We start from the raw sequence: 25164 nt of genomic DNA, 5'->3' as shown, positions 1-25164 counted from the left end.
TCCTCAAGAATATCACCCAAAGTAGATGTTATTATTTTCATTTTTTCAATGAAAAATGGAGATTCTAAAAGGTAAATGTATCTCTGACAGGGAATGAGCTTGCCAAGCTAGATTGAAAAAGTAGTAAATGTTAGAGTTGGGAGATTATGCAGGCAGGCTTTTACTCTTCTCCACCATGGTATGATCTTGATATGGTATGCTGTCTTCTCAGCAGTATTACCCATCCTTTCCATGGCTCTGAATTGGTAGAGATGGTTTACACACAGGCTATATGCTCCCAAAAGTACACTCTGGATTGTAGAAATTTCTACTCTCTGAGGCAACTCCAACTCCTTTGCCCTACTCATAAAAGCATAAAGACATGAAAGCAAACAACTGTAAGTGACAGTATTTTATAGCTATATCTTAGAATCTTCTCTAATTTATAAGAAGTCAATGCTTCAGAAAGTTTGGCACTTTGACAGTTACAATCATGACATCAAATTATGTGTGATATACCTCATACCTGTGAATTATGCCAATGTGCTTGAAAGCTGGTGCCTCAGAGCAATAATTCCCAAAGTATGATCAATCTCTCCCAGATGGTCCTAAACTGATCAAACATATCAGTCATTTCTCATTCTTTATAGATGAGTGACACCAAATTCCATAGACTTCTATTAATCTATTAACTTACTATGAGAGTTTTTAAGGGCTATTAAAATGTAGTATGCTAAATTAAAATCAGACCATAAAGTAGAGTTTACTTAAGACTCTAATTTAATATTCTGTAAGTCTGGCTGCTACAGAAAACTGGGAAAAGTTAAAAAGCTGTTACTGCATATGCATGCTTACAAAGAGTTAAGGAGGCCCTCAATTAAAGGAAGAACTTATTTTGTCCATCATGTCTAATGTTTCCCCAAACCAGTACAGCTGTTTATTATCATTTTTCTAAAGCATTCATCTTTGATCCATGTGAAATTAGAGACTTATAGCCAAATATGATGAAGAAGAGCCAGGATTTGGTTAAGGCTGAAGATGGACAGGTTACAAAGGTTATTTACAGGATTGGGGGAGTAGCAGGAGTTTGGTAAAACATATGAAAGAATGTTTTCCAGACATTGGACTCTAGTAGGAAGGTGGTCTCTGAGAAAGGGAACAAGTAGGATGGTTCTTATGATTGCCTCAGCCTTTGCTCGGAGATAGTTGTCAGGTAGCAGTGCCAGGAGGTGGGAACCCAGGCAAAACCAGAGTCTTCCTGGGTTGAGGAGAGAGTGGGGAACCCAGGGAACCCAATGTGACTAGAGTTTGAAGGGCAGATTACCAGAGAAGACAGATCTGTCCAGTGAAAGAGGACTCCAGAGATTGAAGAGGGTCTCCCCCGAGTCTTTAGCTGAATGTGATCAGCACATGTGTGTAAGCAAACTAATGAAACCAAGGGAGGTGGGGGTAAAAACCACTTGAAAGAATTAGAGGGTAAAATCCGTGGAGATCATATAAAGCTTGAAATAGTTTATGTTCTAATGAGCCAGAATGGACAGATGGGGCATTAATCAGAAGGTTATTGCCTCAGTAGTATGGAAAAATCAGCCCTAGACTAAAAATTGCTCTGATCCCACCTCATGAAGCTTAAAAGCAAGTCTTACAAGGATCAAATTGTTTCCAAATACCAAAACTGTCCCAGAACGAAGCTCTAGATTACAGAATTACAAAATACCCAGCACCAAAGTACAATTCACTGATACCCAATCAAAAGTTGACAGACATGCAAAGAAGCAAAAATAATCCTCATGAGGACAAAAAAGAAACAGACCTAAAAATGACAGATGTCATTTGTGTTAAAAAACACAAATGAAAATTCTAGAAACAAAAGCTAAAATGTCTGATATAAAAAAATTTACCGATGGAAATTATACTACCTGATTTCAAGATTTATTGCAAAGCTAAAATAATCAAAACAGTGTGGCCTTGGCATATAGAATAAACAAATAGATCAATAGAGAGTCCAGAAATAGACCTTACACATATATATATAGTCAAGTAATTTTCAATAAAAGTACAAAGGTAATTCAGTAAAGAAAACTAATTTTTTTAAACAAATGATTCTGAAACAATTGGATTTCCATATCCAAAATTAAAAAAAAAATCAAACTTGATCCATTCTTTAATTTTGCCATATACAAAATTAACACAAAGTGAAGCATAGACCTAAATGTAAAATCTAAAACCATAAAACTTCAAGAAGTATACATACGAGAAAATCTTCATGATGTTGTGTTAACAAAGAATTAACAAAACAAAACAAAACACCAAAAGCATAATCTATGAAGGAAAAAAATGATAAATTATGTTTCACCTGAAAGAAGAACTTCTGGTCTTCAGAAGATTCTGTTTTGCTAAAGACTAGGTGAAAACATTCGCAAATACTTATCTGATAAAGTATTTATGTCTACAACATAGAAATAACTCTTCAAAGTACTAAGAAAACCAATCCAATGAAAAATGGGCCAAAGATTTGAATAGACACTTCACCAAAGAAAATTTACACGTGGCAAATAGGTATATGAAAAGAAGATCAGTAGTCATCAGGGTCTGTTTGAGACCTAATATAATGATCCAGATGGAAAAGACTGAGAATACTATGTGTTGACAAAGATGTGGAGCAAATAAAATTCTCATATACCACTGGTGGGAATGTAAAATGTTGAAAGCACTTTGGAAAAGGTCTTGACAGTTTCTTAGAAAGTGTATTTATCATATGATGGCATATCCCACCCCTTGTTATTTACCTGAGAGAAATGAAAGCATATGTCCACCCAAAGGTTTATGCATGAATGTTCATAGCAGTCTTATTTGTAATAGCTAAAAAGTGCAAACAACCCAAATGTCTTTCAAAAGGTGATGAATTAAACAAATTGGGTTATATCTATATAATATATATCTATATAATAGATATGGATATATTTGAGCAATAAGAAGAATAAATAATTTATACACTCAGTAATGTAGGTGAAACTCAAAATGATGCTTACTAAATGAAGCCAGACAAAAAAAGAATAATGCTATATATAATCACACTTGCACAAAATTCTAGAAAATGCTAAATAATCTATGGTGACAGAAATCAGATCTGATTATATGCCACATGTCATGTTTATTCAATTTAAGGATTATGAGAGGTATGACTACCCCATTTATAGATGATTGAATGAAAGCTCAAATAAGATAAGAGTCCAAGATCAGATAATCCATAAGTGATAGGATCAAAATTCAAACTAATTCTGACCTGAAGTCATTGCTCTTTGCTTCTACATTATTCCCCCTGCCTCCGGAATCTAGAATGTTAGAGCTAGAGTGGGTGATTTTATAAAGATTATCTCACCTCACTCTCTTGTTTTAAGTAACAAAAGAGTTTATATATATTGGTACTTATAATTGTACAGTGCTAAGCATTTCATATGTATTATTATTTTTTGAAGTAAGGTATCATTGATATACAGTCTATGAAGGTTTCGCATGAACAACATTGTGGCTTCAACATTCACCCATATTATCAAGTCCCCCCCACACCCACCCCATTGCAGTCACTGTCCATCAGTGTAGTTAGATGCTGTAGAGTCATTACTTGTCTTCTCCATGCTGTACTGCCTTCCCTGTGACCCACCTATATTGTGAGTGCTAATTATAGTGCTCTTTAATCCCCTTTTCCCTCCCTTGCTGCCCACCCTACCCAACCCTTTGGTAACCACTAGTCCCTTCTTCAAGTCTGCTGTTGTTCTGTTCCTTCAGTTTTTCTTTGTTGTTATACTCCACAAACAAGTGAAATCGTTTGGTACCTATATTGTGAGTGTTAATTACAATGCCCCTTAATCCCCTCCTCTCTCCCTCCCTGCCCACCTTCCCCAACTCCTTTCCTTTGGTAATAGTTAGTCCCTTCTTGGAGTCTGTGAGTCTGCTACTGCTTTGTTCCTTCAGTTTTGCTTTGTTGTTACACTCTACAAATGAGGGAAATGATTTGGTTCTTGTCTTTCTCCTCCTGACTTATTTCACTGAGCATAATACCCTCTAGCTCCATCCATGCTGTTGCAAATGGTAGGATTAGTTTTCTTCTTATGGCTGAATAATATTCCTTTGTATATATGTACCACATCTTCTTTATCTAATCATCTACTGATGGGCACTTATGTTGCTTCCATATCTTGGCTATTGTAAATAGTGCTGCGATAAACATAGGGGTGCATATGTCTTTTTCAAACTGGACTGCTGCATTCTTGGGGTAAATTCCTATGAGTGGAATTCCTGGGCCAAATGCTATTTCTATTTTTAGTTTTTGAGGAACCTCCATATCACTTTCCACAATGGTTGAACCAATTTACATTCCCAAAAACAGTGTAGGAGGGTTCCCATTTCTCCACATCCTTGCCAGCATTTGTTGTTGCTTGTCTTTTGGATGGTAGCCATCCTTACTGGTGTGAGGTGATACCTCATTGTAGTTTTAATTTGCATTTCCCTGATGATTAGCTATGTGGAGCAACTTTGTCTGTTGGTCATTCAGATTTCTTCTTTGGAGAAGTGTCTATTCAGATCCTCTGCCCATTTTTTAATTGGGTTGTTTAATTGTTTTTTGGGTGTTGAGGTATGTGAATTCTTTATATATTTTGGATGTTAACCCTTTTTGGATAAATCATTTATATATATACTCTCTTGTGTTATAGGATGCCTTTTTGTTTTGCTGATGGTGTCCTTTGCTGTACAGAAGCTTTAGTTTGATATAATGATTTGTTCATTATTGCTTTTGTTTCCCTTGCCCAAGGAGATGTGTTCAGGAAAAAGTTGCTCATGTTTATGTTCAAGAGATTTTTGCCTGTGTTTTTTTCTATGAGTTTTATGGTTTCATGACTTACATTCAGGTCTTTGATCCATTCATACATATTATTTAACTAAGCTTATATTTAATTTTTAATAATTACTGTGTTTAACAACTGGATTGCAAAACATTCCTGAAAATTTAATGATCACCTCTTATGAACTGGTACCAACACACCACTCACAGCTCTGCCTTCAACTTTGTAAACCTTTCCAGAATTATCTTAGTAGGGGTGTGTGGTCTGGTTCCTGCCGGGATCTTGACTAATTTGCTGATGATCATTATCTTATTTAATCTAACAACAATTTTTATAAGTTAGGTGCTGTTATTAACTTTATTTTGTAAATGAGGAACTTGAGGTTTAGAGTGATTAAGTAACTAACCCTAGGTCACACACAGAATAAACGCTGGAATTGAAATCCAATCCCAGGCTAATTACAAAGCTGGTGATCTTTACAATGATGCTTATATAAGGCAGAATATATCAAAGTGATTTAAAGGTATTCCCAGTCAACTTGGAAGAAATAGGGGTAGGTAGGACTTGTACAAAAGGAGATTGAGAGGTGGGTAGAAAGGAAATCGGTGGAGGGTACAGTATGGGCAAAAGCAGGGAGGTGGTTTTCATAGACATTCAGGCTCAGTGGGTTGATAGAGCTGTTTATAGATTTTAGTGCAGAAATAATAGAAAGTTAATAACTGTGGCTATGGAGGTTATCAGGTAATTTTTGTGTAATTTGATATTGCAGGAAAAAAATTACCAAACTTATTCAGAAAAACATCTCTTAAAACAGAAAATGCAGAGACTGAAAACAAGTACCAAATCACAAATGTCAGAGAGTGCTTCACTCTGGCATTTGAGGTCCAGAGGAAGAAAAAAATCATACTTCCTGAAAAAATGCAGGCATTGAGATGTTGATGGGTGAACACTTATTTTAAAAAACCTATTCTAGAAGGTTGTGGCTATTAATGGAACTTTTCAACCCACTCTGATTGGACCCTTAGCAACCAGAGACTTTATTCATGCCATAACCTTGAGATACTGTTCTCCAAACTCCCTTTATCTGGATGTTATTTATGTATCCTTCAAGATCAACTCTGGTAAGAAGAGCATTTGATAGATCCAAATGGCAGACTGATCACATGCACTTATACCTGGAAACTGAGCCACAGACCTGCAGGCTGCCCTTCCACCTTCCATCCATGCACTGGGATCATCTCAGTGGGAGAGTTCTATTCAAGGTTAATGGAGGATGGGGGTCCACAGGTGCCCTTTGGAAGCTATTGACCCTTTGGCAGGAGATTTCAGGGGAAAGGAGGATATACATATATATATATATACACATACATATATATATAATATATATATATATAAATTTCAGAAAATCAAAGCTGGGAAGGGTATTCTGTGGGCCAGTACCTCCATAAGTCACTGTAAATGATGATAAGGGTCCTCAAGTCCCTTCTAGTATCTCCCCAAACTAAGCAAACCTTGCCCATTTACCTGTAGAAGTTCACTCAGGTGAACCAAGACATCAATATTCTTGTTTTTTAACAAAAATTATTTTAGCTCACAGTGGTAACACTGGTTATCTTGTGATGATCACAAGTCCTGACTGGCCACTTAATTCTGGTTAACAAAAAATGAAAAAAAAATCGTTAGTGATAAAACAGAACAAAATAAAAAACACTAATAGTTAAATAATGGTCAGGCATTTTTATATCCTCATTTTATTGATGAGGAATTTGAGACTCAGAGAGATGAAAGGACTTGTTCTAGCCAGTAAGTGGGGTTGGGGCTTCAGCTCTGAGCAACTGACGTTGAATATGAGCTTTTTACTGTTATTTAATTATGTCATATTTAAAAACATTTGTGTAAGTCACAGGAATAAGGGAAGAGCCTTCAATGGCAAGAGTTAGAAAAGCAAATAAAACTACATTTCAGTCTAGATTGAATTAGTTGGTTTCAAGTTTCTTAATGTCTTTAATGAGTCAAAATCCCAATGTGTTATATTACACCATCCATGAGATGAGGAACAATCACTCTGAACAGCAGACCAGTGGTAGCAGGAGGACAGAGCACTGGACAGAGAACCAGGAGACCTGGGTGTGGCCCAGCTTGCTAGCTGATCTTGGGCAAGTCACTTCCCAACTGGGCTGCTAGCAGGAGCAAATTCTCCAGTAGAGTAGCAGGACTTATCTCAGGGTAGCCAACTTCCCACACAGCGAAAGAAGAATCTGTCAGGCTGCTGGAGGGCTAGACCCAGAACTGACCCAGCATCGTTCTGGCCACCTTCTATTCACTGAAGTAAATCACAGGCCAGCTTAGATTCAAGGAGAGGAGGAGAGTGACTTTCTGCTGATGGACAACGTGTGCATACAGGGATGGGAGCGACTGCTGGGGACCAACTTTGGATCATCTACTAAACATATTATGAGCAAAGAGTTCCACAGTCAAATACATTTGGGAAATCCAAAACACAGTTTAAAAGGTTTCTTAACAGCAGGACTTCGTAGCTTTACTAAAATGCTAAGTGAAGTGCCAAGAATGATATAAAGTAGGTAACAAGTGGAAAAGGAAGTAAAGGAAGAGTATAATTATTGCTTTCTAGCCTAACTTTGCCCTTGCTCACCTCTTAAATAGATCAATATGAAAGAAGAGAATAAAAATATAACCAGTCTGATAGGAGATATTTGTGGTCAAACTGGCTGCCGCACACACTTGCAGGCTTTGAGAGCCGTAGAATGTCTTCAGGAAGTTGCAAAGGACCTGGACCAATTTCAATATTTTCTCCATCCTTCCTGGAAACAGCCACTGTTCTTGCTAATTAAAACCTCCTGCAGCCTATATGGAGATTTTGGACTTGTTGCTGAAGAAAATTTTACCCCATTGCTAACTGAGATGATTCTTCCTGCTTTCAGAATCAGGTTTTCAACGAGTTCCAGTTAGTTGTGGGAAGATAATGCAATCTAGGGTGACTTCTTTAATTTTTGTCTCATCTAAAGCAATTAGCATTGTTGTCTTGATTATCTGACCAACTCTAAAGCACAAAAATGACCCTGTGGGGTGACTGTTCCCCTGAAAAGATGGCATATGTGGAAGGAGCCTGGTGTGGAAGAAAACAGGATCTGAAACCTTCCTGATACGGCTTTGGTATTCTGTTGCTCTGATAATTCCTTAAGGGACCTTGGAGAAGTCACATAAACTCTCTGATCCTCAGTTTACTCATCTATAAAAATGGGGATAAAATACCTAAATTACAAGGTTTTTAGAGAGAATAAATGTGGTATTACATGCTTACCTTTTTGTTTTAACCATTCATTCAACAAACATTCAGTTTCTGAGTATGTTATGAGTGGTAGTATCTACCATGCACAGTCTGGAGGGGAAATAAGCCACATACAAGTAAACTAATGAATAATATATTTGCAACTAAAAAATGTTGTCAACTCAGGCAGTAATAGAAATGAGCTGTGACAGACAGCAGTGGAAGCAGTCTTATCTTTGGGCTATAATGTATCTCTCTGAGTTGATATTTAGGTTGCAACCTTGATGAAGGATGAGGAGAAGCCAGTCACATGAGGAGCATTCCAGGCACAAGGATCAGCAAATGCCAAGTTTCTAACATGACAAAGACTTTAAGGAGTTTGAATTTAAGGAATGTGAACTGACATAAGACCAATTTGGCTGCGGCATAAGGTTAAGGAAAGAGCTGGAGAAGGGAAAGATCACGTAGGGTCTAGGTAAGGAGTTCAGACTGCACTTAACTGCAGGCATTGTGGGGTTTTATTCCTACTGGGAAGGCATTGTGGAGCTCTGAATAGAGAAAACATGGTCCAATTTAAAATAGTAAAAGATCACTCTGCTTCCCTGTGCAGATTAGATTGAAGGGGAACAGGAGTGGAGACAAGGGAAACAATTAGGACGACATTGCCATTGTCGAGGAGAGAGACGACTGTAAAAAATAGTCTGCCCATTGGATTTAGCAAAAAGGTGTGACATGGGGAAAACCCAGATTGTTGGAAGAAAGCATGGGAAGTAAGGAGTGGAGGTGGCATATATTGATATCTCTGCTGAGAAAATATGTTAAGAAAAGAGAAATGGGGGTGTACTTGAAGTGTATCCAAAGAAGTTCAGCACAGATTCCTGGTGGCTTACGTCAAACCCATTCTCTCTTATAAACATTTTCTTGGGGCAGCAGAGTGTTTAGCTAACAAACTATATTTTCCAGCCTCCCTTGCCAACGGGGGAGGCTAATGAGATGTAAGTAGAAGGCCTTAGGCAGAGCTTCTGTTAAAGCTCCTTTAAAGGGATTGACTCAGTGATTTTTTCTGCTCCTCCTGCTTAGATGGCAGTCAAGATGATGGGAGCTTCGGGGGCCGTACTGCCACCGTGAGAAGAACCCGAGGGTAGAAGCCTCTCTTAAGAAAGTAGAATAGAAGGACTGGGCAGTAGACTAGAGCATCAAGAACTTCTTTAGAGATGAGAAAGACCAGAGTATGTTTGCATAGCGGTATGCGCCATCAAGAAGAGAGACCGGTTGGAAGAGCCACAGGGATGATGCCAGGGCTGTCGGCCTTGAAGAAGCAAGTGTAGCGGAAACCTGAGGGGCTGCTGCAGAGCGTTCGGGTCACTGGCCGATGCCCTTTCCTGAGGAAAATTCCTCCAACAAGTCTGACATTCCCCTGTGCTTTTCCTCCTTTGTCCTCTCCTCCTTTCATGAGTTTCCTCTCTCTTCCTTCCCCGATTCATTCCGCTGCTGCCAGAGTGGGCATGCCAAGATGCACATCTGGTTTTAAAAGACGGAGTAGCTCCTCATCGCCCACGGGATGAAGCTACTGTGCTCACTTGCCTTGCATTTAAGACATCTTCTTCTGGCCTTCTCAGCTTCGTATCTTCAGCATCTCATCAGGAATTCTGTGTACTAACCATGCCTGGCTATTAGCACTTCCTGATGGTGCACTACCTTTCCCACCTCTCTGCTTTTTTTCATGCTTTCCCCTTTTTCCCATATCCTCCCTCCTTTCTCTCTCACAAATACACCTGGAAGGCACAGCTCACAGGCCAGGTTTTCCTGATGCCTCCAGTGAGAACTAGTTGTTCTTCTCATTCTTTCAAGAGCTGCTGTCCTCCCCACCATTGCTCTGCCCTTCAGGCCGGTGACACAGCTTTTCCCTGCTGGCCCTTCCCACTGGATGCTAAGCGCTTGAGGCCAGGGGCCGTCGCTGATTGACGGTTGCAGTTTTTGCTCCTTATACTCAGCTCAGTAAACATTTGTTGACTGAGTGAGTGTTTGCTTCCTGGGCTAGGCCTCCCTGTTCACCAAGGAAAGCTGCGGATATCTGTTGTGCTGTAACAGTGTTCCTGTTCCTTGAGGGCCTGTCCCTCTCCCATTCCCACCAGCTAGCATCCTCTCCCACCCCCACCCTAGGCTCCTGCCGCAGCTGCTCCTTCAACTCTGTGAGCTGCCCAGCAGTCTTCCATAACACTTCTTTTCTTGACTAAGTCGTTTGGAGTTTATGGGTCAGAAGAGCCACATGAAATATTTTATTTTAGGACAATCTCAAAGAGTTAGTTCCATGCAATACTTTCATGTATCCCTTTTAAATTAGGCTTAGTCTCCTTGGTGAAAAATCTGTCCTTCAGATTTATGACCACAGTCTTGCTCCTGAGATGGCTCTTTGGCGAATGGGACCGGGCGTGGCTTACTGTGTCCTCCTGGCAGCCAGAAGGAAAGGGTCCTGTGGATTCATGTGATATCCTCAGACGTGTCTGGTTTCCATGACAGTCTCTCTTGTTTCCATGACAATGTTCCTTGTACACTAGAGGGATGCTTGCCCTGCTGGCATTTGTGTCTGAAGTCAAAGCTGGTGTTACTTGCAAACTGGTTTCTCTGGGCTTGGTAGAGGCTGCCAACCTCTCCTCACCCCTGATGGCCCTAAAACTTCTGCTGAAATGCTGCATGTCCTCCGTTGGCTTCTGGTTGGGGTGGGATAGGGGGTACGGTAGGGCCCATCCTTCTCTTCTGTGTCACCCCTCGTAACAGTAGGTCTCCTGGTTGGAAAGCCAGCTCTCACACTCAGCTGCCTTCTGCTGCCCCTTTCCAGGGTCCAGTGGGAGATCCTGGGTTCCAGCATGACCTATGGGCAGAAAGGGCAGCTTGGCAAAGCAGAGCTCTGGCTTTCCCTTTCTGAGCATGCTGTATCTTTGGCCCAAACCCAGGTTTTTATGGACATGTTGGGGTGCTCACCTCTCCCAGGACTCCAAACAGGGAGTGGGCCAGGGCCCCCCTGCCCTCATGTTCTCTTCAGCTTGTCAGGGTTTCAGCTCAGGGCAAGGAATGGACAGGCTACCTCTCCATCTCTGTTTCTTCTCTTCTCTCTGCCTTCATCCCACCCTCTGTCTTCAGTAGCCTCTGATTATAAGGGATGGGCTTCTCTTTTCCCTCTTATTTTATATCCTTTCTTTTCTGCCTCTAGTTTTATGGCTCCTTTATTTACACGCTTTGTAAAATTCTCTATCAAGCTGATATGTAAAATGGGAACAAAATAAATTCAAACTTCCACACCTATTGCCTTGCTTTAAAGTGTCAATGGCAGACCATTACCTTTCTTTACACTCCTTCTTACTGTCTGTCCACCTCATAGCCCACTTGCTTCCAGGGAAGGTGAGTAACTTGGCTAACTATGAAGATCAGGCAATGTGCAATTAAATCCCCATTCATATTTTCCAAGTATTTCCTCTTATGCATTTGGCTGAAGAGCCCTAATTGATCCAAGCAGCTTGATACACAATTAACAGTTTGCTGGTGAATAATTTCATCTTTCCTTTTCGCTAAAACCTTCCCAAGAATTATTCAAAAGGGAGTTGACCGAGAGTCTAAAGAAAAACAGATGGGCCATGGGCCATCACATTGGCAGTGACGGGGAGCAGGCCTCTCAGGTCAGGTTTGGTGAGCAGAAGCTCACCCCTCCTCGGGATGACATGGGATGCAAACCGCCGGGACCCCAGGTGCCATCTGCACAGACTGTGGGAAGCAGGGCAAGAGATCTGACAATTCCGGATCATTGGATACATCGCTGTTTTGAGCGAGCTTACCTAAACATGATTAGGCTATAAGGCAAGTTGAGGGCTCAGAGTCAATAAATTAAAAATGATAATACATAAATAAACAGTTTGAACCCTCAGATTTTTGACTGTGAAAATGACATGCTTACAAGAGGTTGAGTTTGTTGCCCTTTAAATCAACTTCTCACTATTTTTCCATGCTTTGGATGTGAGAAATCCTGGGTGAATTATAATGAGGGTGTTTTATCATCAAGTTGGAAAAGAAGTGGTAGGAGTCTGAGATAATCAAGAGACCATTAGAAGCCAAAATGTGAGAGATTTGAAGCTTCTTTCAGTCCCCCCCAACTCCCCAGCCGATCAGCTAGTCAAAATTTAATAAAGAGATGAAGAATGGCTGGCACTGGGTTTCTCACTGTTGGAGTGGGACTAACAGACAAGCAAATGCAGAAGGTTAGAATGATTCATGGACTAGAGTGGAGACATCAATATGAGCTCGTGTTTAACTTAATATAGATGCAGATGATTACATATAGAAATATTTTAGGTATGTGTATATACACAAGTTAATATATACACTTTTTTATTTCCTTGCTCTGTCAGCCTATGAAATGACACTCCTGTAGCTTTGCACACCTCTAGTCCCCACATTTCCAATTGAGGTTTTTAAATACCTTTCACCAATGGAAGGAACCACGTTGCTTGGGAAAAGTGTCTCATTCTAGGATTCAGGCAGGAACACAAAATAAGCCTGAGCTCTTGTAGAGACAGAAAATAAGGAAGTGCTCAAAAAATCCCCAATGATGTGGATATGCCAAAGGAGCACAGAGCCAAAGATAAGAGCTCTCAGTGGCCAAAGCTGAAACAGCTTGAGTAACAAAATAAGTAAAGTAGTATTGGGTTACAGCTCAAATTATAAAATATCCATGATCCTTGCTGATATAAACAAATTATTGAATAAATAAACAGAAGATCTTCAGCCTTGAGAACTTGAAGCATAACTCCCTGCTAATTACTGGTGGACTGTGCACAGTGACTTCCTTTCAAAAAGCATAGCATGAATAGTGGGATGAAAGTAATTTTGCAGTGGAAAAACTTCAAAAAGACTACCTCTGCCAGTGGAACACAGTTAATATCAACAGTGACTAAGTCATGCACCCTTGATGTGATGAGACATTTGTGAGAAGGAATGTGCTCTTCCTTCCCAAAACCCACCACCCCAGTCTTATCATGAGAAAACATCAGACAAATCCCAAGTTAGGGACATTTCTATAAAATACTCCTCTAAACCAAGAGTTTTGATGATCAAGGCCATCAAAACCAAGATAGGTCTGAGAAAATGTCCCAGCCAAGAGAACTAAGGAGATGTGATTCCCAAATGTCATGTGGGATCCTAGATGGAATCCAAGAAGGGAAAAAAGTAAAAAAATGAAGAGAAAATGAATAAAAAATTTAGTTAATAATGTATCCACATTGGTCTGTGGATTGTGACAGGTAGTTAACAATAGAAGAAATTGGTTGGAGGGTATATGGGGTTTCTCTGCACTATTTCAGTAATTTTCCTATAAATCTAAAATGATTCTAAAATGAAGAGTTTATTTAAAAATGACTGGCATTGTGGGGCAAAAAAAATCACTGATGAACTAGAATCATTTTTTGTCTCTTTCATGTGATACCTGTGTATGTTCATTTAATTCCATTGTATGGAAATGATGATTCTCATGTCACAAAGTAGTGGCAAGGGTTAAATGAGATAATGTATCTGAGGTTTTGGCCCAGCACAGGGACAGTTCTTGATGGCTTCTTTCCCTTCCTGGCTTTCCTCTCTCTCTATTTCTCTCTCTTCCTCCCCTGCCTTGCCGCACGCAGCCAAATACAGTGCTCGGTAGCTTTACTTGGAGAATGGTTTATCCACTCTTAAAAGCCTGCATTTTCTTGCTTTTGGCCCCAGTCCTGATAACATCTTTGTCTTTTGACAGAGTGACTCATTCCTAATGTGAGGCATGCGGGAAGTGACCCAGGTAGCAGGCAGATGGCTGTCTGCTTGTCTATCAGGCTGGCCTTCTGGCTCTTTCCTGGTAATCACTGCATCAAACCAGATCCTTAATTAACCTCCATGGAGCCTGTCTGATGTAGCATTAAAGACACTGAACAAGGGAAGCCAAAGTCTGAGCCTGAGACCCAGCTCTGCCACCAGCTATGCGACCTTAGCAGAGTCCTACTTCCCTAAATCCTGATATATTTGCCTCTAAAATGGGGAAGAAAATGGCCTCATCTCTTTCTCAGGGTGTGAGGACCAGTGCATAAACATAATAACAATGGTTAAGACTTGCCAAGTGCTTATGGCATACCAGGAAATTTCCACTCATTTCTCACAACAGCTTTCTCATAACAGCAGGGGTTGTTATTAGCACCATGATTCAGTGAGAAAATTTGCCCTTGGCTATAAGTCCCTTGTCAAATACCACATGGCTAGTAAAGAGTGGTGCCAGGAGCTGAACCTAGGTCCGTTGGTCCCGAGTCAGTGCTCTTACCCATGGTGTTGGATTGTTGCTTTGTCCTTAGAGGCTCATGCCAAGGAGTGCTTCGTCAGAGGGCGCGGTGGAAATAATCCGTCCTGGATTTTAACAGGGATCAAGTACATGGAGCCGTACTTTCTCCATAGGTCTTTTGCAATCCCGCTCACCAGGAATAGTAAGAGACTGGTTAGGTTCCTACATTTAAGGATTTGCTTATTTCCGAACTTATTTGCTTATTTCAAGAGGTATTTCTAGTCTCTTTTTCTACTACTTGCTTTTTTGTTTTCACCATTGTAGTTAGTACCTCGCTTTCTTGACTATAAGGAAATATGTGTGCCAGTTCCCTTTTCTCCGCTGTTGATTCAGTTTTAAAAACCAGTGTGTCACACATTCTAACATGCATGGAATCACTGGAGAATCTTGTGAAGGTGCAGATTCTGACTCAGTAGGTCTGGGATGGGGCCTGAAAATTCTGCATTTCTAACACGTCTCTGGTCCTAGAACACATTTTGAGAAGAAGGCAGTAGTCTGCTGTTTATGGATGCCCAGGGCTGGCAAATGTTTTTCTGGTGCTGCAGACACTTCTGTGAACACTGAGAGTGACGAGGGGGACTGGGAGCCTGGGTGTAGCCCTCTGCAGGCTCCCCAGGGAAGCTGGCACCAAAGCCCAGCTTTGCCATTGCTCTGTGTTGCTTTGTCCAATGGACATAATTATAAAGCAGAAGTTTCCTGTCCCAGCATACAGAACATGCTTCCTGTGTTCATTAAACTGAAGTGTGGCAAGGGGGTCAACTCTGGCAAACTGAGATAGAGCAAGAAAGTGGGACAAGGGTCATGCTATTATAAAATCTATTTAGCCAGTGAACAAAGGCCTAGCATATTCTTTAATTTCACCTTCATGCTCTTCTCCCTTCCAGTCACCTTAATCAATTAACATTGTAATAACCAGGACAGAAGACAGACCTCTAGAGTATAACTGAACCTGCTTAGATAAAAGAACGCTGAGATCTGGATCAACACAGTCATCTAAATAACCCTATTCGTAAGACAAAACTTCAAAGGAATTATTAATCCCCTGTATATATCATGTCTTATACCGACCCCTACCCAGAAAGCTCTATAAAACCCCAAACCCTAAACCCTTAAGCGTTCCTCCTCTCTGAGGTTGCCCTGTCTTCAGAGAGGATGTACTGTCTGAGTGTGCACTGTCCCTTTAAATACAACTTCCTTGCAGTTTAAGCCCCTTGTATTTTTGTCTTTGAATTACTTTTTGCAGCAAAGACAAAAATGTGCCCACATCCCCTGACAGTGGTGTCTTTGTCACTTCACTATTTCATTCAGCTTCTAACCTTAAATGCAGTCTTTTTGGCTCTATTTTATTTCAGGTCAGTAGAGAAGTGGTTTTGGGAACCTCTGAGTAGGGAGGGGCTCTCATAGTCCTGTTGCCTGGGTGACCCTGCTGGAAATGCAGCCATGTGATGATGCAGCCTGCCCAAAAGTCTCCTTTCCTCTTCTTTGAAAAGTTCTCAGAATATAAACTCACTCCAACCAATGCTCTGTGGCTTCAGCAATTCTGGGGTTGTAAGGATATAGTTCCCGTGTTGTGCAGATCAAACAGACACCGCATGTCAGGTGACACTGGCTTTAGGAGTTGGCAAAGGATTTGCCCTCTGCTGAGCAGGAGTGTAATGAACTCTCCTTTTCTCACTCTCTTCTTCCTTGCTTTCTATCACCTGCGTGGCTGCACAAATAAAAGAGCCACTTTTCCTGGTGCTGTGTAACACTGACACTCACTGCTGCCTTTGCTTTAGAGAATTCCTTTCTTACTGGCATTCTCTTGACCTGTTCACAAATTCTTCCCTCCCCCATCCAAGCTGGGGTTTCACTAAGCTCGCAAGGAGAGACCTCCTCAGAGGAGACTATCCCGCTGACTGGAGGTGGCACTAGAATACTTTTCTTGTGAAATCATTTCAGAGTATTGGGTGAAATATACAGTGCTACTGAGGTTTCACATTGTCTTGTCTCATCTTCTTTGGCAACCTGTAATTCATCATTGTGCATTGCTCTCTCACTCCAGAGAAGTGCTGAGGCCACATTTCTGACAATATTGCCCTTTGTCTGAAGCTCCGGCCAAAACTTCAGGGATGTTAGGTGATTAAAATGGGATTTAGAGATTTCTTATAGGTTTCAATATTAAGGTCATGTCTGATACCAAATAACTGAGAATTTATTCCATAAAATACCAAGGCAATTACAGGCATATTAAATTAATTCCTTAATCACCACACCTTCTATTTTAAAAATATCTGCTGGTAGAAGGTAATAGCAGAAACAAGGATGTACTTATCTCATAGGTTTAGGCTTCACATTTACTCTTTTTTTTAAAAGTTGATTTTAATGGGCTCCCTTAGTTCTTATTGAATATCTTTTTATTTAAGTCTCTAGTCCAGGAAACCACCACTTCCAAGGGGGTAAAGTATATGGTTCTAAAGAATGTGCTTTAATGCCCCAAATTGTAATCATAGAAAAGAAGGCCTCATGATGCCATTTTACTTTGAAGCAGATCTTTGATGTCTCAGAACTCAATATTTTATAAAGAAGATGGAAACTCTCCATCTCTCCAGATTCTCCTAGGAGCACATGGATGTTCCTTTTTCTTGACCAACTGTCCAAGTTGTTGCTTGCTTCCTGAAATTCTTGTCCCCTGTTAGGCCTACCACTTCTGGAACACTAGGTCATATCTCACTCCAGTATTACCTTCACCTCTTAGTTCACCCAACCATCTCCTCAGTGTTAAATTGTCATTTTAACCTCACCCCCAGGGAAAACAAACAAACAAACAAACAAGCAAACAAACAAAAAACAGAAATAGATTAGCCAGTCACATAGCACATGTCATTGGGTGGGGATGTTTTGAGTTGACCTCAGCCTGTCCATAGTGATATAATGGGCTGGAATTGCCTGGGGGCCCTCAGATGTCCCCACTGACGTCTCTCTTTTCAGAACGAATGTGTGGCTGCACTGACTCTTATAGTTCTTATGATGATGGAAAGACATCCTAAGCAAGAATGATCAGGAGGCTTTGCAAGGACAAGGTTTGTTACTCACACGTCCTGGAGGGTACACAGCACACCTCGAGTCACACAGCAAGGTTGTGGGATGAGAGCAAGGTCTTGGCAGAGTGTGACAGTGGGCCTTTGGTTTGCTTTTATTAGTATTGAGGGTAGAGTGCCTAGGGCTTGGGGGTTCACTCAGTGAATATAAAACAAGACAAAAAATTAAACCCCTGGTAGGGAAAACAAGCAGTTAAAAGGTCAGTTATCTGAGTCAACCAGAGATCTCTAAAACAAAGGGAGGTTCAGGGGTCGGGCAGTGTCTTGCCAATGGATTTCTGCCTCGGGCAAGGGCAAATTCACTATGGATTCAGTGAGAACTGAGAAATGACAATGGAGCATTCTTGGTTAAAAAGGCCAACTACCCAGCTTTGTTCTCCAAGCAATAGGTTGAGCACTATGGTTATGTCTGCATCCAATAGTCTTCAGGTCTGTAATCCTCCTTGTCTCTGCCTCTGTCCAGAACACTGGGCAGAGCTCTTTATATAGTGACTCAGTCAATAATAGCTTATTGCCTCTGGGTGTGGCAGCAGTAGCCTTGCAGTAGGCCAATTACATCATCAAGTAGTTTAGGGTCAGGTGAGGATCCTGGCCGTAGGAACTTCTATTTTCCCCACAGGTGGCCTGGCCCTTTGTCCAGTGGCTGGCAATGTGTTTGAAGTGGCTGCTTAGCAATCTAAAGCTTAATGCCAAGCACGTGTATTACAATTAAAAAAACCCAACTGTTGGGGCCTTACACTACAGGACAGATTTAGCAATGCCAGAGAAGAGACTCAGTTTTGCCATAAAGATTCTTGTCAGGTTGTGAGCAATGGGGCAAATTATAAGCAGGTGTATATTTGGCTCCTAGATGTCAAGGTTGCTCTTTCAAAGTCTTTGTGCACTCATGGGTCTGGTTTAGAGCTTCTGTGTTTTAATTATCTTTTTTTGTTTTAAGTGTCTCTGCTACTAGGCTGGCATTCCTTTGGAAGACACCCTGTGCCCTTGTGGATAAAGTGACGGTTCCTGGGCCAGGATTCTCACCTGGCTCTGGTTGGCTAGCTCACTACACATGTGTAGGCAATATATTGTTATTGACTCTATATAAAGAGCTCCACCCAGTGCTCTGGGCTGCACCGCTGCAGGAGAGCAGAGATGAGACTGGAGTGGTGGCAGCACCAAGGACAGAGACTGAGATGTCTGCGTGAGTAGAGAGGCCCAGAGGCGGAGACCAGCTTGCTGCATGTAAACTCACTCTGAGTGGACAGGATTCTAGTGACTGACCTGCCACTGTGGAGATAAAGTTGGGTATAACCCTTTCACCCCAACAACATTCTACTATAATTTCTTTGGTCACATTGAATCCACAGTGAACTTGCCCAGGACTAAAATCCATTGGCAAGACATCCCTGTGCATTTATTTTCTCATTCTAGCATTGAAATAGAACCATGCTCCAAGCAGGTGTTTATTCTTTGCTGACCAAATGTGTAAGGAATGACTAGACAAATAAATAAAAAAATGCCAGCTTATTTGCAAATGTTTTCCTTGTAGTGCATTTTAAATGAAGCAACTTCTAGCCTTTCTCTACATGAAATATTGGCTTGAATGTTCCAAATTTAAATGTGCTGGTCAAACCCAACTTTAAAATGTGACATTACATTCCTATAGCTTTACACTCTGAGGAGTTTTGGATAGTCACACACCACCAATTATTAAGAAAAAGGACTGTACACTTGAAATCAGATTTGGTGGGTGTAGTCAATGAGGATGAGTAATATTGTAAAAAGAATCTGGTTTAGAAAGACCAGGGAGAGAAATTTCCTTCATTCTGATGTTACTTGTACTCAGAATTGCCCGATGAAGGAGCAGGGTGGCACACAGAATTTCTGCATAAGGGTTGCCAAGGATAGAAAAGAAACAGGAGCAGCCCATGAAAAATCAAACAATCCAATTAGGATCGAACCTTTTAACTTTTTTTTATACTTAATGTTGAACAGAAATCAGTTGTTCTTTCTGAGGCACTCTAGCACCCTTACTAAGAACAGGTAACTGTAATGAACAATCACAAATCCCAAGGAATTTATCTTATCAATTTGTCTGTCATCTTCTGTATTTTTTGAATAGCACCACAAGGAATTTGAAAATTTTAATACCCCCTGAAAGTAAAGCAATTTTCTTCCTTCTCCTTTCAGATGGAAGTGGAGTCCATTGTATTTTGTGGAAATGAAGCCTGTTCCAGTGTTGGCTTCATTGTTTAGACGCTGGCTTCCTTCTGTGCAGGGTTCACTTGGGGCATCCTCGAGAAGCTTGGAAGAACAGCTGTTCCCTGAGTGACTTGTCCTGAGAAGCACCCAGAACTGGGAAAACGGGCCTTAGCTGGAGGGTGGGAGAGGACATGTGTCTCTCTCAGGCCTTGCTTCTGTGGCTTTAAGTAGCTTAGACCAATGACGTACTGATGTGTCCTTATTAGTTGTGAAGCGTGTTGCAAATCATTTGTCCTTTTAGTCGTTTTTTTTTTAATCTGCAAGAACGCCTCAAAAATTGTAGTGTCATCTGTGGGGATTATTTTAGGCAACAAAGAAATTACTTTGGTACAGAAAAAGGACTAAGCAAACAGTGTACAATGAAGAGTGACCAGTGTTAGCCACGGTGACTCACCCCCATTTGTATTCTAGTATGTGGGAGCACAGGGGGGTGGAGACACCAGCAGCTCATGTGGCAGTCAGGCAGGCATGGATGCAGTCCCTCTCAGGGCTGTGGCTGAGGGACTCCTAGGTGGTGGGGGAAGAGATGGCCTCTGTCACTGGTAGCTGGCCAGAAGTTGGGCCCTGAGCCATCCCATAATTCATATTATCTGGTTATTTCCCTTTCATTATTCCCAGTCTTTAACGAAATTTGCCCAAGTATTCTAGCTTTGCCCCAGTGGAGCTAAGGGTAGTTAGAGACAAAATCTGGACTTGAGATTAGCTGTAACATTAGAAGGGGGAGAAGATCAGGTTCATGGTATCAGTGGTGCCTTCTGAAATGACCCTAAGGGAAAGGTGAGTCACAGAACAATGATTGGAGTTTTGAGACTCAGAGAAGACATCGTCCTAATGCCTAGGAAACATTGTCTCCCAATAACTTCGAAGAGTCTGGTTGTGCTGAGAAAGCTGGTGGCCCCTTGAACAATGTTCCTTAGCTTTGCACCCCACTGAAGCTTTTAAATTCTGTCACTGGCTGTTTATTTTCAGAGTAATTATAAAGACCATGTATTCGTAGCTCTGCTACGAATCTTAGGTTCAGAGATGTACAGTCCACTTCTAGCTTTTGAGATTCTGAGATTTCATGTTTTAAAAAATAGTTACATGGAAATGAAATATGACACAAAGAAAAGTCAAAAGTTCTAGCTTTTTTTCCTTTCTGAATAAACATACCCATTATTAGAGTGAATGTGGCTTTTGTGTAGTGTAACATTCATATTAAACCTGGTGAGATTGTGTAAATGTTAAAAATGGAATAATTATTGAAATGTGAGGCCTGCATTGGGCTTGCAGCCTCCACCAGAACCTTTCTATGCTGCCCCTGATCTCTGCTCACTGCCACCAAGTTCCCACGGAACAGTGACAGGACACCTGGCAGAGACTCCGGCAGGCTCACAGGGACTGGCAGGATGGTATAACCAATGAGTTTCACTTCCCGAATGACTGATCCATTTCTGTGCTCGTTTATCATGAAGGAAAATATATCACAAAGTGATCACTTTGATGGTGACAATTCACACCTTCTTCAGGAGGAATTTGTGTTAGTATTCTAGCTGTTACACCTGTGCTGTCTACATGTCAGTACAGGGCACATGTTTAACCAAAGAAATTAGAACATTATCTGGCAGTTTCAGGTCCCTGAACCTGACATTTTGGTATGTTCAAATCTTTGGAGCTAGTATGATTTGAGGGTCCCAGTGTTCAACGATAGTGCCACCTTCTCTCCAGTTTGTGCCTTTCTTTGCATCACAAGTATCAGATAAGAATACAGTATTTTTCTCTATCCTCTTGTATCTCCTGGGATCTCACAATTTGAGACCAGGGGATTGTTTCATATAGATGTGAGGGTCTATAAAAAAAACCTATCTTTTAATACATTGTTCACTCTCCGCAAAATCCTGATTAAAAGCAGGCAAGATGGTAACCAAGTATTTAAAAATAGGTAAAAGCACCACTTGCAGTTCTTCTCAGCAATGCCAGTATTTCTTAGAGCAGACCTACTCGAACTACACTTCAGCTCTGAAATCTGCCACATTTATAAAAATAGAAATGAATGATTCTACTCTTTATGAAATAAGACAAATTATGCTTTGGGAGAAAATAATTTGCTGTAAAGTAGAAAATGTTTTAATAGTTGTATCTTATAATAAAACCATGACATGTTTATAAACACTCTATCAAGCGTTTTTACAATGGGGCCACTGCTGACAACTGGAAACACAATAAATATGCACAGACACACTGAGTATGAAATATACATCTTGATTTTATAATCATGTGTGCTTTATTTTTTACACAAATGGAATGGAATTGTTGACTATTTACACTTAACAGGAGTTGTAAGCTGTGCAGCGTCTCTGTAAACTCCAGCTCAGGCAAGGAAGTATCTCCTCCCTCCCACCCAGCACTACAGCTCAATGGAGAGACATCCTGTCAGAGAGAAGCACAAAACTGTCATATTGAAAGGCTCTAATGGGTACAGCCTGGTGCACTCGGAAGTTAAGATACACTTAGGAAACAAAAATTCAAAAAGGAGAGAAGAAAAGTTTGCTGTCCCATTGGGAGTCAACCATTCCATTTGGTTGTCTGTCCTCTTGAGTTGCTAGGGAGATTCTGTATTCTCTTTTAGATGATCTTTGTCGAGATCGTCCACCTGTCTTAGCTTGTCCTCAGCTGCTACAAGAAACTGCACAGCTGTACAAGAAATGATTTCCAAAGCACAGTTTTCAGTGAGGAAGGATATTTACAGACTGGAGTGTGTGTGTGTGGGTTTCTACCCACATCCATTCACACCCACTGCAGTGTGTGTATGTGTGATATACATACCACATATACCATACATACACTAAGTAACATGTATAGCCGCAGAATCCTGTAGGCAAATCTCTGGCAAATCAGTTGTCACAGGAGGTACTGCACATACTTGAAAGGAAATGTTCCCCCTTTTTCCCCTACAAGTGACAAATTACTATGATAAACTTAGGAACTGGCCTGAGTCCTTGACTGAAATATTTGTAGGAATTTGGGCAGGCCCAGGACAGGAGAAAAGAGATGTTTCACCAGCGAGTCCATTCAATCTCACCAGAGCAATCACCAGCTGAAAAGCAGAGGGGGCTTCACGTGAAAGTGGGAAAAAGAAGGCTTATGAATGGGAAAAAAAAGTCTCTCTCCAAACCAAGGCGATGGCATGGCTTCCATGAGAAGGAAGAGGTTTGCTGGGAGAGTACTTACTGGGGCCAAAGTCTGCCTTTATTGAAAGCAGTAAGTAGAGCCGCAGGGTGGTGCTGGGAGAGCGCTCACTGGATTGCCCTCAGGCAGAGAGGCGCCCGGTGCCCGCAGGGCCCAGAGCACGTGCATCCTCGCTGCCAGGGCAGCGGTGCAGGCCGGCTCGGGGAGGCGTGCTGGAGCTGGCTCCAGGCCCCCCTCGTGCTCAGCTTGGCTTCCTGGGCTGTGCAGGTGAAACGGTGACCCAAAGTATTTGTGTCATCAGTCCCGTGTGGGGACTTGCTGTCTGGATCAGCCAGGAGCCCTTCTAGGACAGAAGAATTGAGGCGTGGGGTATGGGAGAGGGGATGTGATGAGATGTGGGGAGAAGAGGAAGGACAGGAAAAGAAGGGAAAGAGGAATAAGAAAGGGAGAGACTGAGATGAAGGAAGAGATGAAGACATGGTGGGTGACAGGGAGGGAGTAGAGAAAGATTACAGGAAAAAGTCAGAAGCTCGGAGAAGACAAGCAGGAAGGGCAAAAGAGGTGCACAAAAATAGTGATGGAATGAGATAGAAATAGGCGGGGGAGCAGAGGGAAAGAATGAGACAACCAGAGGTGAGCGCCACGGGTGTGGAGAGCTCTTCCCTGGTGCAGAGTCCTAAAGGGCTGGCAGTAGGATCTAAGACAGCTCACAGGCACCTGGGTGCAGCTTCGTAAAGATGGGCTCACTGAACAGGTAGAGTCAACCCAAGAATTTGGGGCTGGGAGGAAAGGCTTGCAAGGAAATGGCCAACAAATCCCATGGGAAGAGAGCAAAATACAAATGCCCCTGCAATTAGCTGACAAATGGGATTTTGATTTTGGTAGAGCTGAGACCCCCGTGGTGCTACACATTGTACCAGAGCATGAAAAATAGCACCAGTGACACGATCTGGCACTTTTCCGAAAGGGCCCAGCATGGGAAGGTGACGTGGCGCCCCCAGCAAGTCTTCTGATTGGAGAGAGCTCCAGACAAAGTTTGCAGTGTTAGCACCAGTCTGGCCCCAGGCTCCATGTGCATTTGCACCAGATGTAATCTGGGTAACTTTCATGCCTTTTCCATACAAGTCATCAGATTTGCTGCAAAATACATCCATCCATTGGAGCCATAGAGACCTCAACATTGGGAAGCTCTAGACAACACTACAAATGGAGGTGTAAATTCTACAGGAAAAGACTCTCTCACCAGTTTGCTTGGTGAGTCTTCAAGCAAATATATATGTATGTATATATTTATATAAATCTACATAAAAAAAATCAGTGCAAATGCCAATTCTAATCCGAAAGCATCTACACTAGGAAAATAAATAATTATATTACTACAAAACCAAGGGTTGGTTGTTCAATTTGATTGTACTCAGCCATAGCAATACTTAATATTAAAGGGAAAGCACATCACACGACCCGCGGAAACATCTACTCATTAATGACAGTCCTTGAAATAAATGGTTGCATGCTCAGTTGAGAAACCAAAGAAGTTATGGTGGCCTAAAAATAGAGCTGGGATCAGGAATGGCATTCTGGTGGCAGAAAACTTCTGGCAGCAATATTGATGAAAGTAGGCCTTGACCTGAAACTGGCGAATTGCAGACATGGACACATCTTTACCATTTTGCCCACTCTAAGGAAGTCTCTGGAAATTTTCACTTTCATCCAAGGGCAAATGCATTGCTGGCCCTTGCCTTGAAAGGCAGCCTCAAGACTACAGGGAGATGCATATTTCTGCAGTTTTGTGTTTATTTTGGTGACTGCCACCAGGCAGATGGTGGTGTTTAGTGTAGGATGCACAATGCTTGTTTTGGGAAAGAGACCCTCATTCTGAGCTCTGATGTTCTTCCTGTGAAGAAGCCCCATCACTGCTGATGGCCCTATCTCTTGCTCTCCCTCCCAGCCTGCATGCTGGTTTGCTGCACAGTGTGGCAGAATCCCTGCCAGGTCTGGATGTACCCCAGAAATAAGGCGATGGGGCTTAGGCTGGGCATGCATGGAACCCAGAGTTGAGTGGTTATTGAGATCACTGAAAAGTCTCTCTCTAAACACCTTGGGCACAAGCAGTGCTGATGTCACCATCAGTTCTAAAGTGGGATATATAGGCTTTGGGAGTTTTTTTTTTCAAATAATTACTATAATTGCTAAAAAATAAACTTGGTCCAG

The 25164-nt window shown here is 41.6% G+C and overlaps 1 long non-coding RNA gene across 2 annotated transcripts in view; it reads left to right on the top strand.

The window, feature by feature from the left end:
* The window catches only part of LOC140844360 (uncharacterized), an 80177-nt gene extending 55577 nt beyond the window's left edge, over positions 1–24600 (top strand). For both annotated transcript variants that reach the window (XR_012122525.1, XR_012122524.1), the window contains exons 2-3: positions 17432–17523; positions 19714–24600. This is a non-coding gene — a long non-coding RNA (uncharacterized lncRNA). The remainder of the gene's footprint in view (positions 1–17431; positions 17524–19713) is intronic.
* The last annotated feature ends 564 nt before the right edge of the window (positions 24601–25164 follow it).

The sequence above is a fragment of the Manis javanica genome, chromosome 11 (genome assembly GCF_040802235.1).
Source record: "Manis javanica isolate MJ-LG chromosome 11, MJ_LKY, whole genome shotgun sequence".
Classification (NCBI taxonomy): domain Eukaryota; kingdom Metazoa; phylum Chordata; class Mammalia; order Pholidota; family Manidae; genus Manis; species Manis javanica.
Note: the sequence above shows the minus strand (reverse complement) of the source record. Positions and strands in the feature narration are given on the sequence as shown.